At 36.3% G+C, this 12,229-nt stretch overlaps 1 long non-coding RNA gene across 1 annotated transcript in view; it reads left to right on the top strand.

Annotated features, from left to right (window-relative positions):
- LOC309502451 overlaps positions 1-12,229 on the top strand; it is a 68,267-nt gene that overhangs the window by 43,969 nt on the left and 12,069 nt on the right. The gene's annotated exons all lie outside the window — the stretch shown is intronic.

The following is a 12,229-nucleotide window of genomic DNA, read 5'->3' as shown; positions in this document are numbered from 1 at the left end:
TAAGTATAAATATATTATGATATATTTAAGCGTGGTTACTTATTAAATTAAAACTATTCTTTTATGGAACTTAAATTATGCAACTGTCTCTGCTGGCAGCTACAACTGGAACTACTGATGTATAAATTGTGTCGTGCAAAGAAAATTTATTAATTCAAACTACAGTCTCACATAGTCAGATATAGTCTCATAAACTATCATAATAGTGTAATTTTAATGACCTCATCTGTTGACATGATGCCGGTGAGTTACAGAGCTGGTCAATAGCCGTCATTTCACCGTCTCTAGGTTAACTATAGACCCGATATAGTCCGGCTATGAGTAACCCACTTTCTTGCCAAAATAACCTTGAATTTGGTCACATGTCGTTTTTGCCAAAATAACTTGCGAGATGTATGATGTTCCATCATGTAAGCAAAGTAAACAGTGATTACAAGGTGTTTGGTTTCATTCCTTCGCTCATTTCATTTCTTTGTTATCTAATTGATGACTAGTCTATTCTTGGGCTATTGTTAGACGTCTATTACATTTTTAATGACAGCCCAAATTTTGCCTTGAGCCCAAAACATCTTTTTTTTTTTACTGGTCAATTTTGAGATTTTGGGATATTTGTCTTTAATAACTAGCCTGGTTAAAACCAGACCATTCTCAGTAGTAACTGAGTTATGGTCTGGCAAAGCTTCATTAATAACTTATTTCCAAAGGGGCGTCACCAACGGACGTCGCTCAAATGCCTCTGGGCGCAATTGGATAGACCTAAAACCAATCAGAGCGATCGTCATCGTGTAAAGCCCGCCCCAACGTTTCTGATTGGTGCCGCGATTTCGACGGATTAGAAATGGGCTTGAACGAGCTCTTTGCCAGACTACTTGCAGAGCAAATCTAAATTTGCCGGAAGTTGTCTGGGTTTTCCCAGGCTATTCAATAACATGTCTTCTTTCAGACTTATGGTGAAAAAAAAAGTCTGAAATACACATTTAGGTCTTTATTTTATTACACTTTGTCTGTTCGCGTCGGTAGATTTCTCATAAATTCAACAAAAGTTGGCGTTCTTAATCCTCCCGCCGCTCCGCGATCTCTGCCGGCAGCCTGTCATCACAAGCACCGTTCCAAATATGGTCATTTCCTTTTTATCAGCAACCAATCGTGAAAGTAAAAGGACTGAATGCGCAATCTCATTGGCTGATATAAATCTTTAAAGCCCGTTTTCTCAAAATGACATTTCTCTCATACTCCAAGTCCGAAATCTTCACTTCAGTAGCACCGATATACACCAACCTTTCCAGTCTTGTACCTAGTTATATTATGAAGACATTTACAGAGGGATTTGTAAATATATTAGTCCTAGCCTGATTTATATAACATTTTATTCCAAAAAACATGGCGAAAATATTTTTTTTAAGGCTATTGACAGTATTTTCTGATTTACAGGATAACAAAAGTAGATATCCATAAATCTCTCTGTAATTTGTTTCCCATCTAATATGTGAACACAATTATTTATTTTTTTCTTTATCCAATACTCAGATTTCGGGTTTTTTATATATGCAAATTAGTGCATATTTAATTAGATATTGCCTAATTTGCATATTTAAACATTAAATTACAGAAAACTTGTAATACATTTTTTCCTCATCTTAATGTTGGTAATCAACGGGGAAAGTTTCATGGTGATATCTGCTAGTTAAAATGTTTACCCTATTCACCTGTAGTGTCTCGCCTTAAGTACTGTTTTCTCCCTGCTGATGTTTGTGTTGTGTTTGTTTTCTTATTGAGAGGAAAGCACACACAGCACATATTTACATATTCATCTAAACTTCGCTCTCATCAGTGTGGACGGCGTTTAGATGTTTGTTAACAGTATATCGCTGCAAAGGTATTTCCAACTTCTTTTTATTTCTGAGCAAAGAATGAAAAGAAGCTTCGCCGTGAGTAAATCGGTGCAATGAATCACGTTCAGTCTCTTGTATGTTACGTGTGCACGAGTGTGAGCGATAAGCTGCTGCTGCAGTTCACCCTACGGCCACCGGTGTCACTAATGATACGGGTTTCTGAAATCTACATACAGTCCACAAACTCCACATTCCTGGTCTTATTGTAAATGCATCATTAAAACAAAACAAATTGACTTCTGACTTTCCAAACAACTTTCCATGCTAGTATGTAACGCCCAGAAGTTTTGCCTGGTTAGCTAGTTAATTGCACCATTATGTGGGCAAAAAGCATGCTTTGCCATTGACAGCCATTCAAAAGAAGCTGTGTATTAAAAACAAACATATAAAACAATGTAAAAACCTATTTAAAAAAAATGTTATTTATGTTATATTATGTTATAGTAGATGTTTCATTATATTTCTGCTGCATTCATGGAGTTATAATATAATGATCATGGCAAATGGCTCATTGCCATTGAGACAAATGGGATTGGGAATGTTAACAGTACGCCTACTTTTTCCAATACAATCAATTCCTGATGAATAATCAACTCCCGCACTACATTTGAACTTGTTGAATGTCCAGTGTCAGTAAGAAATATGTTCAAAATGACAAAAAGTGCTGCAAATAGTGTATAGCGTTGACTTTAAATAGAAAAAGACAGAATAAAATTCTTTGTTGACAGGATCACTCCCCTGTTGCACAACAGCTGCATCAAATGCCAAAGCGTGTGTAAGACGGCACACAGATGGTGTTGCCACGTAAACAACAGCAAAAAGCTCCAGAAATGCACTGAGCAATTAGGCTACATGCTAGCAGACAAGTGAGCAAACACACACATTAGACAAACGCAACGTTTGAAATAGCACACTACTACTATTCTTATTATTCCTGCAGTGTGTATTGTGCAAAATATTCAAATTTTCTGTATGCATGCAATACTCTGATTACAAATGAACTGGAAGTTTTTGTTTTTTAACTCATTATTTGTTCTGAATGATATTTTTTATGTGAAATGTCATTTTAAAATGCCAAGAAGTAAATAGTAAGCTTGCATTCCTCTCCGAACATAGACGTAGTCTGAAATAGACATGCAAAAAAAAAAAAAAAACCTTACTTGCATAGACAGTATCTTAAGAATGTTTGAATGAACAAGCTCATGCAACTCTCAAAGTGAACGTGATCTCTTTCATTCTGACGGCTTGTAAACTCCATAACCCTGAGGAATCACCGGGATCAAAGTTGGGTCAATAAAAATCATCTTAGCGTTTGCTCAGAAGGGGAAAAGAGCATTTACTTTCGCACTAATTGGGAAGCATCATATTTGTCCGTAAGAGTAAGCTCATTTAAATCCTAATAAGCTTTTTAGATTCTCGTCGGGGGGGGGATTTTGCAAGCGTACCATTGTGCATCGTGTATTATTGATAACAGACCTTGTTGTGTCGGATTGTTCAAGTTTGTTAGTTCGGCCTAAATCAATGTCCACTTCATGGGTCTAATTTGCGGAATCTGTAAGAAAGGAAAAGCCGGAAAAATGAAGTAGGTATTGAAGTTCTAATAGGCATGTCAATGTCCTGCTGTTTGTCTGGCAGAGAGAATGAGTCTTAAAAATACAGCTGCACCAAGATTATGTTCATTAATTCAAATCCTGTCACAATCATGGGAACATGCTAAATCTGTGGGAGGAAGTGTGCTTGAGAATGGCAGCATGCGTACAGACCAGCAAAGGAAAGACGGCAAATGAGTTCAATCACGGGGACTGATTGTAAATGAATAAATAAAGATGATTGCGATTTTAATGGTAAAAGACTGTGAACATGCAATAGTACAAACCTGTTAATAGACCTAATGGGGGCATTTTACAGTAAAATACAGTTCAATTTACAGTCCTCTTATAATTTCTTAACACGAGGTGTTCCAGAAAAACAAGAGAGTAGCATCCAAATGCAGTACACTGAGTTTATTAACAAAAACAACACAAGTAAATCCAAGCACACTGCAAATATAGGCAAAACAAAGTCAATCCTAACCTGGGAGAAAACAGAACCGAGAGCAACACACATGATTCATCCATCAAAGACAACACTGTTTCACTCTCGTTCTTTCTCCACAGTGAATCAATAAATAACTCAGACGAATGCCATATGTCCGTGACTCCACGTTTACTGAACAGCATTCAACTCTCAAGGTGCCACATACAAAAAGGTATAACAATCACATTATTACAGACACTGAACCATGAGACCAGGGAAACATGAGGGATAAAAGCACAGGATAGCCAGGGACAGGTGTGGGTAATGAATTGCTATGGAAACTAACAAGTGTAATTGTGGAAACAAACTATCTATGGAAACAATCTAAAAACAGGAAGTGAACACTTCAGAATACACTTCAACATAAGAGTCCTTAAACACAAAACAGGGGAAACGGGCAACAAATTTACAGTAAATTGACATTCCCAGAATTCTCTGTGACAGCTCACATTTGATGGTTTTTCATTGAAATAGTTAACTTTAATATCTTTTTTTTTGTATCAGTCATGTAGGGTTTTATATTACATCTTATCTTATGTTGTTAAATTAATGGGTGACGCTTTAGAATAGCTCCGTCATTAATTAATAACTGCACAGGAACAAATGAGTAATGCAATATTAACATTCTAGTAACTACTATTAACTAACAAGAAACTCTGATTACATTTTTCTCCAGCTTTGTATTGTTAAAATATCAGAAACATATCTAAATTAACAATGTCTTTCTCCATGTTATCTGTTATCCCCATTTATGTGTTGCCAAAGATCCACCGGATGACGTAAAACAACTTTTGCCAACAAATAAATGGGGATATTTGGGTGTAGATAAAGGGCACATTGTTCTTTTACATTTATTTACATTTACATTTACATTTAGGGCAAAATGATCCTTTAAAGGAATAGCTCACTTAATTTTTCATTTTAAATTTTTATTCATACTTATTTTTTATTTTTTAATTTTTTTTACCATTTATGTATTTAGCAGACTGTTTTTCTAAAGCAACTAACAAAAGAGGAACAAAAGGTAATTTGCCAACAATTTAAAACAATATTTGTAATTTACAAAGCCAGGTTTATTGGCATAGCATTAGAAATATTTTTGGCTTTTGTTCCTTATGATATTTGTTTTGGTAAACTATCCCTTTAATATGTGTTCTCTTGTTCTCAACTCACTTAAAAACTTGTGAGTGAGTGAGTGCTCACGGTGTCAAAGGTTATCAGTCCAGAGAAAGAACCACGGGACACTGATATCAATGAAGCGTGTATTTTGATCTTGACTGGCTCAATATTTGGTGATTTAACAAAACTCTTTACCGGGCATCACATGTTAGATGTGCAACCCTTCACATACAATACGATGGATCACTCACTGATCCAGGGTCTGAGAGCATGTTTGAGTGACAGACAATGTGCCAGTGCATTTCATCCATATCCCAAAAAATTACTATACAATACAGGATCACTGATTTAGGCACTAAAACCTGGCATATAACTCATTTCTCCGGAAGGGAATGGGATTGAGGTTAAACCAGGGGCTGCTTTACTGTTTACAAAATATAGGAAGTGTTCCCACACTTTTGATCAATGATTTTCTAGTCTACACAAGAACTCGACAAACAAAGTGACAAAAGACCAATGGCAAATCTAACTCTAGTCCTTAAGCCAAACTCAAATACAACACTCCCAAAGCACATACAGATACTTAAAGGAACACTCCACCGTTTTTTGAAATAGGGCTTATTCACCTTCTTTCCTACATTTAGATAGGTGGGCAAATGCATTTTTGTCTCAGTGCATGCATTGTTTTAGTTTGACAGGGTCGGCGCTAGCTTAGCTTAGCATAATGAATGGAATCCTTTGTTGCCAGCTAGCATGTCCTGAGTAAAAGTGCTAAAAAAATTTTTTAAAACCCACCTAATTACTTCTTGTGGCCTGCGTATTCACAACGAGTACAAATAGCGATGCAGATTAACACTAGGCGATTTCCTATGCAGATTTTGACTTGGGACTATATTAGGGGGAAGCACAGGTGAAGCACTGCTACTTGGGCGCAGAGATATCACGCCCAAGTAGCAGTGTTTCGCCTGTGCCTCCCCCTAATATAGTCCTTAATATATAAGTCAATATCTGCCTAGGAAATCGCCTAGTGTTAATCTGCATCACTATTTGTACTTGTTGTGAATACGCAGGCCACAAGAAGTAATTAGGTGGGTTTTTAATTTTTTTTATATCACTTTTACTCAGGACATGCTAGCTGGCAACAAAGGATTCCATTCATTGTGCTAAGCTAAGCTAGCGCCGACCCTGTCAAACTAAAACAATGCATGCACTGAGACAAAAATGCATTTGCCCACCTATCTAAATGTAGGAAAGAAAGTGAATAAGCCCTATTTCAAAAAACGGTGGAGTGTTCCTTTAAAGTCCCTAATTGATCCTTTTTCAGATTTCTATTTTTTTTTTTAAGTTGCTAAGAAAAGAAAAAAGAAAGAAAAAGTTCATAGTCATAGAAAAAAGAAAATAGACGGACAAAGCCAATGTCTTCATTGTCTGATGTAATGTTTCAATCTTTAAGTGTTTGTCTATCAACTATCAAAAATCAACATGTTGGGCAAATTATAAAACTCTGACAATGGCAGAAAACCACATTAACTTTCTTTTTCCTCTGGTCATGCTTTCAAATTGTAAATAGACATTGGCAAAAGACATGGACGTATTGAATAAGCCCAGATAAAGGTATTGACATTCAAAGTGAAATTGGGGTAATGGATCAGTACAGTATTTGTGTCGACTGAGTTGCACTTAAACGGTTTATGAGTTTTATACTGTACATTGGCTGCTTATTAGTCATAATTGGTGTAAGATTGTGAGTGTAAATGCTTTCAATAATTGACAACAAATATAAAACATGAACAGGAAAACAACAAAAGAGAAATAATAAACTCTAAATTGCTTTTAGTCTGTAAGATATGTATATAAATAAAAAAGGTAATTGCGACACTTTATCTAACTTTTTTTCTCACAATTGCTATAAATTCAGAATTGCAAGATGTAAACGTGCAATGGTGAGAAGAAAAGTAAAAATTGTGAGATAAAGTGTCGCAATTACCTTTTTTATTTTTTACTCTGTGGCGGAAACAAGCTTCCATAGTTAGAAAAAAATATATATGAAGATATTTAGTTGACAGTTTTATGATTTAACTCACTGCCATGACTTTAGACCTTATGTAGCCCCGCCCCTTTTCAGCGCCGCGCTCGTTGTCTTTTGTCTTCCGGTCTGTATTTTCACAGCGATCTTACGTATTTATAAATGAACGGCTCGTTTTAAAATCTTTCCCGTCTACTGGCATTTGTTAAGACATCTGCTTTAAACATTACAATCCTCATGATAACTTTTCTTAACTTTACAATAAGTAAATCCACTTCACCAGCTAATTACTCCTCGACAGCGATGCCATAGAAATATACAGAGCGACCGCAAAAACAAAAGTTCAAAGACAATATTCTGGCTTGTTTCTCTGGCGCATAAGCATAGCATAGCATTTAGGTGGCTAGCCAGGGATGTTTCAGTTGTTTTGTGCCAACCCAGGATTTTAGGCATGAAAGTGGTTTGGCCAACCAGGTTATGTTCTAGATAAGAGATCTCAAACTGAAATTGGACCAATCAGCTTTGAGCAAAATGACACATGTCTGACACAATAAAGTCACTCCCCCAGTTTCTTTTGCTCCAAATTAAAGGTCACTAGCAACAAAGACAAAATCATCTGGCTTTTAGCAATGATTATTTATAATAATTATTTTATATAATTTATTTATATATTACTATTTATAATTATTATACCCTTAATCCATTACACAAGCAATTTTAGTTAAAAAATTATTATTGAGCATTTAGTTTAAATGTATACAAGTATATACAGATAATATGTAATAAAAATATGCTTTAGAATCAATAGATTTAGTTTAGGGTCCAATTCTCACTATTAATTAACTATTAACTATGACTTTTGCCTCAATAAACTCCTAATTACTGCCTATTAATAGTTAGTAAGGTAGTTGTTAAGTTTAGGTATTGGGTAGGAATAAGGGATGTATATGGTCATGCAGAATAAGGCATTAATATATCCTAATAAACAGCCAATATCCTAGTAATGTGCATGCTAATAAGCAACTCGTTAATAGTGAGAATTGGACCCTAAAATAAAGTGTTATCACTATATGAACTTCACAACTTTCATCTGCACTTATATAGCAAGATAAATCTTCTTACTGTGTGAATGCATTTATATACTTCTTCAATCTCTCAATCTTCGTCAGAAGAGAGCATTGAATCGCGCTGACTCTAGCGCACAGAAGTGAATCGCAGTTTCTCCGTTTCAAGGCGTGTGATTGGCTGTTCGCTACTGATGTCACACTTCTATTTGCACATGCTCCATGATCTCAGGTTCAAAGCCTGAGTGGACTGATTTGGTTTTGTCAACTCAATTCTGAGTTGAACCCTGAGTTTGTTCAACCTCTCTCATGGTACGAATCCCAGGTCTAAAGCGGATGGGAGAAAATAAATAAATAAAAATTCCAATTAGGCCTATAACATTCAATTCCATGATACAAAAACACATGGAACATAAAAAACACGAATGAAAATCAATCTACCTCCTATTCTATGATTCTATGTTTGTAGCTGTTTTTTTTTGTTTTTTTTTATGAATTTTTCACTGTACAATTGCGGACGACCAGGTCCTTAGTTTAAGAGACTCCCGCTAATGGCATTGGTCACGCTGAAAACGCGGCAGACAAAACAATACGTTTTGAGTTTTTCTCGTTCGCTGAAAAGATGCATAAAGCTTTATTGATAAGAAATATTCCTATCAAATATGAAGCTATCAACTTCTTCTCTGGTCTTAATAGAGAATCTCTTTCAAAGCTAATCTTTCAGAATTACACGATCCGGCTATTAGAAAAAAGCCACGGAGGTTCAGATTCTTTCCACAGATGAAAGCATTAGTGTGCGCAGGGCAAGCGTCTATTGTGATGTCCGTTTACACTATTGTGAGGCGCAGTCACTCTCGGGCGAAGCCTAAAAGGTGTGGGCAACGTCGGGTCAGGGCCGTTCTAACCGTGTCCATTTCCGAGACCAAATCAACAGATCTCCTATCTTTTTTCTCAGACTTTTCTCCTTCCACGCTGAACACACAAGCAACCCTGAATGTATCAATAGGCCGATATGTACCAAGGTCAGAGTGTAATCTTTTTGAATGGAGCCGACATCAGAATAATGTCCACAGAATGTTTACGAAGACAAATCTGCCCGTCTGCCGGGAGGCCGAGAGCCGCAACAGAGATCTTTAATGGAAATAAGTGTTAACACGGACACACCTGCACCAAAACTTTGTGTTTTCCCTCCGAGGAGCATCTGGATGGACGGAGTGAACTCTGATTCAATTAACTCGTCCTGTAACAAGGGCCACGGTAAGAGGAGTCGGACGCGGAGGACTACGGTCGGCTCTAGCCTTCCTTCGAGACCTCGCATGAAAGGAGAAGCTCTGGGTAAACAAATAGCCTATACAAGCGAATGCACCTTGAACAGGCAGAGCAAAGGTAACTTACTGCAGCACTGGAAATAAATGCCTGATGAGGAATAAACATGCAATTAAAGCTGAAGTGTGTGGTTTTTATTACTTCAGCGTCATTTGCAAGACAACTATTAGCAAGACAGGTCGAAAAACACTCAACCAATGGTGCGTTTGGGACGGGACTATCTGTTTTCGGACCAATGGAAGATCTGGCAGAGTGTTCGGGAAAACTGTTTGAAAATCCCCTACATTGCAAAAAATATATATATATATATATTTTTTTGTCTTCCTGCACTGAGAGATTTTTTTACTTGTTTTCTGTGTAAACAAGTTAAAAACAAGTGGAAAAATCTGTCTGACGACTGGAGTAATGATGCAGAAAATTCAGCTTTGCATCACTGTAATAAATTACATTTCAAAATATATTTAAATAGAAAACAGATATTTTAAATTGTAATAATATTTCACAATATTACAGTTTTGACTGATTTTTTTAAACAACTAAATGCAGCCTTGATGAGCAAAAGAAACTTATTTCAAATACATTAAAACATTTGACTTGAAAATAGAAATATGGTTCAGTGTAACACTGCTAATCAGAACAGGATTCTGGACCAATGAGATTTCAGTACAACAAACTACCCATGATGACCCTGCAGAAAGAGAGACAAAGTGACAAATACATGATGTAACATTTAGAGACTGAACGTGATTCAATGCACCGATATACTCACGAAGAAGTTACTTTTCGTTCTTTGCTCAGAAGTAAAAAAAGAAGCGATATACTGTTAACGAACATCCAGACACTGTCCACGTGACGTTTAGATGAGTATGTAAATATGTGATGAACGCTTTCCTCAATAACAAAATAAACACAACACAGCAGTTCAGAAAGCATCTTATCAGTACAGGTTTTAAGAAAAACAAATGCATAGAAAAACATGAAAAAGCATACATTGAATGAATTAATGAATATTTTGTTGGTTCTCTCTTGTTTTTGCATGTGTTCATAATTTATTTTATTTGATGACAGCCTGGCAAAAAATGATATCCGCACAATTTGGTATGTTTCACCGCGTTATCACAATAAACAATTGACTCCAAGCACAACTATGCCGAAAAAAAAATAAAAAATAAAAATAATATCTTCAAACAAAATTTGTAACAAATTTTGGTCACACTTTAATTTAAGGTCCAATTCTCACTATTAACAACTTGCCTCAAACTCCTAATTACTTAATAGTTAGTAAGGTATTGTGTATTGGGTAGGATTTAGGGATGTAGAATATGGTCATGCAGAATAAGGTAATAATATGTGCTTTATAAGCACTAATAAACAGCCAATATCCTAGTAATATGCATAATATGCTAATAAACAGCCAATATCCTAGTAATATGCATAAAATGCTAATACATAACTAGTTTATAGTGAGAATTGGACACTAAACTAAAGAGTTACCCAAACTTTTAATAAAATTTAAATCAAGCGGCATCACTTTCAGACTGTATTTTGCTTCCAAAATCTGATGTATTTACAATTCATACAGGATATTATTCATAGTGGAGAATCAATTGCACTGTTAACAGGGGTTTGAAGGAAGAATTTGACAAAAGAATATGAATATAATATTCAAATGTTATCGTGCTGCAAAACGCTGTAATTGTGAACGAAAAACTTCTCATGTCTGGTTAGGACGCGGTGTGAGAATGAAACGCTGCCATTGACGATAGTCCTCTATTGTGGTCTGACAAACCAGAGCGCCAGACCATAAATCAACTGGTGAAGGACACCAACACGAGACACCACAGGGACTGAGAGAAAGAGAAGAGCAGAGCGTGTGGAGCTCTCAGTAACAGCCACGCTGCGTTCTACATGTGTAGATCAGCTGTCATCTCACACTTTTCTCACTTTGGATCTGGAGAGACGTTCAAAAAACAAAGCGTTTAATGGCGAGGAGTATTTCGGGGGGTTTCGGGGAGAGAAGGGGCTTTTTATCTGCGCCGAGCCGAACGACACTGTGTCATCCTGTCTGGAACCTTTCATGTTTCACTTCACTGCACACTTCACAATCCCTCTCCTTCCCTCGGCTGCCACCGAATACATTAGTCTTGTTGTTCTGGCAGTTGTCATGTTTTTAAGACATTCAAGTAAAATGCAGAATAATAACAATAGCTGTGATAAAAGCTAATGCAAGTGCAGAGAGAGAGGAGAGATGCCTCGGCTCTATATGTGTGCAATCCAATAAAATGTTACATTTACCACCATGATATGAAACCATTAAACTTGGAATGACCGGAGATGAGAAGATGCAGAGACAAATAAGCTTGAGGTTTGATTGAAGAAAAAAAAAGCAAAAGCAAATGAATCATAACAAAGATTTAGGCTGTGAAAGAGGGAGCCCTAAATTAATATCATAATATCCAACTTTGCTTTCAAAAAAATTAATATGATAACCTTTCTATTCCTACTTATATGAGTATTTCCAAATGAATCTGATTTTCAACGGGGGGGGGGGGGGGGGGGGTAGGATAATATATATATATTTTTTCATCAGGAATTGAGTGACGTTAACATACAAAGAAAATTGTTTCAGAGGTAGAGCAAGGATTATGAAGACAAATATACATTTTAGACATAACGTCATGCACCCATGAATGCTTCATACTAATTCTAGAAATATGAGGGTTGAA

The sequence above is a fragment of the Leuciscus leuciscus genome (genome assembly GCF_965113295.1).
Source record: "Leuciscus leuciscus genome assembly, chromosome: 7".
Taxonomy (NCBI): domain Eukaryota; kingdom Metazoa; phylum Chordata; class Actinopteri; order Cypriniformes; family Leuciscidae; genus Leuciscus; species Leuciscus leuciscus.
This window is presented reverse-complemented; position numbering and strand designations above follow the sequence as displayed.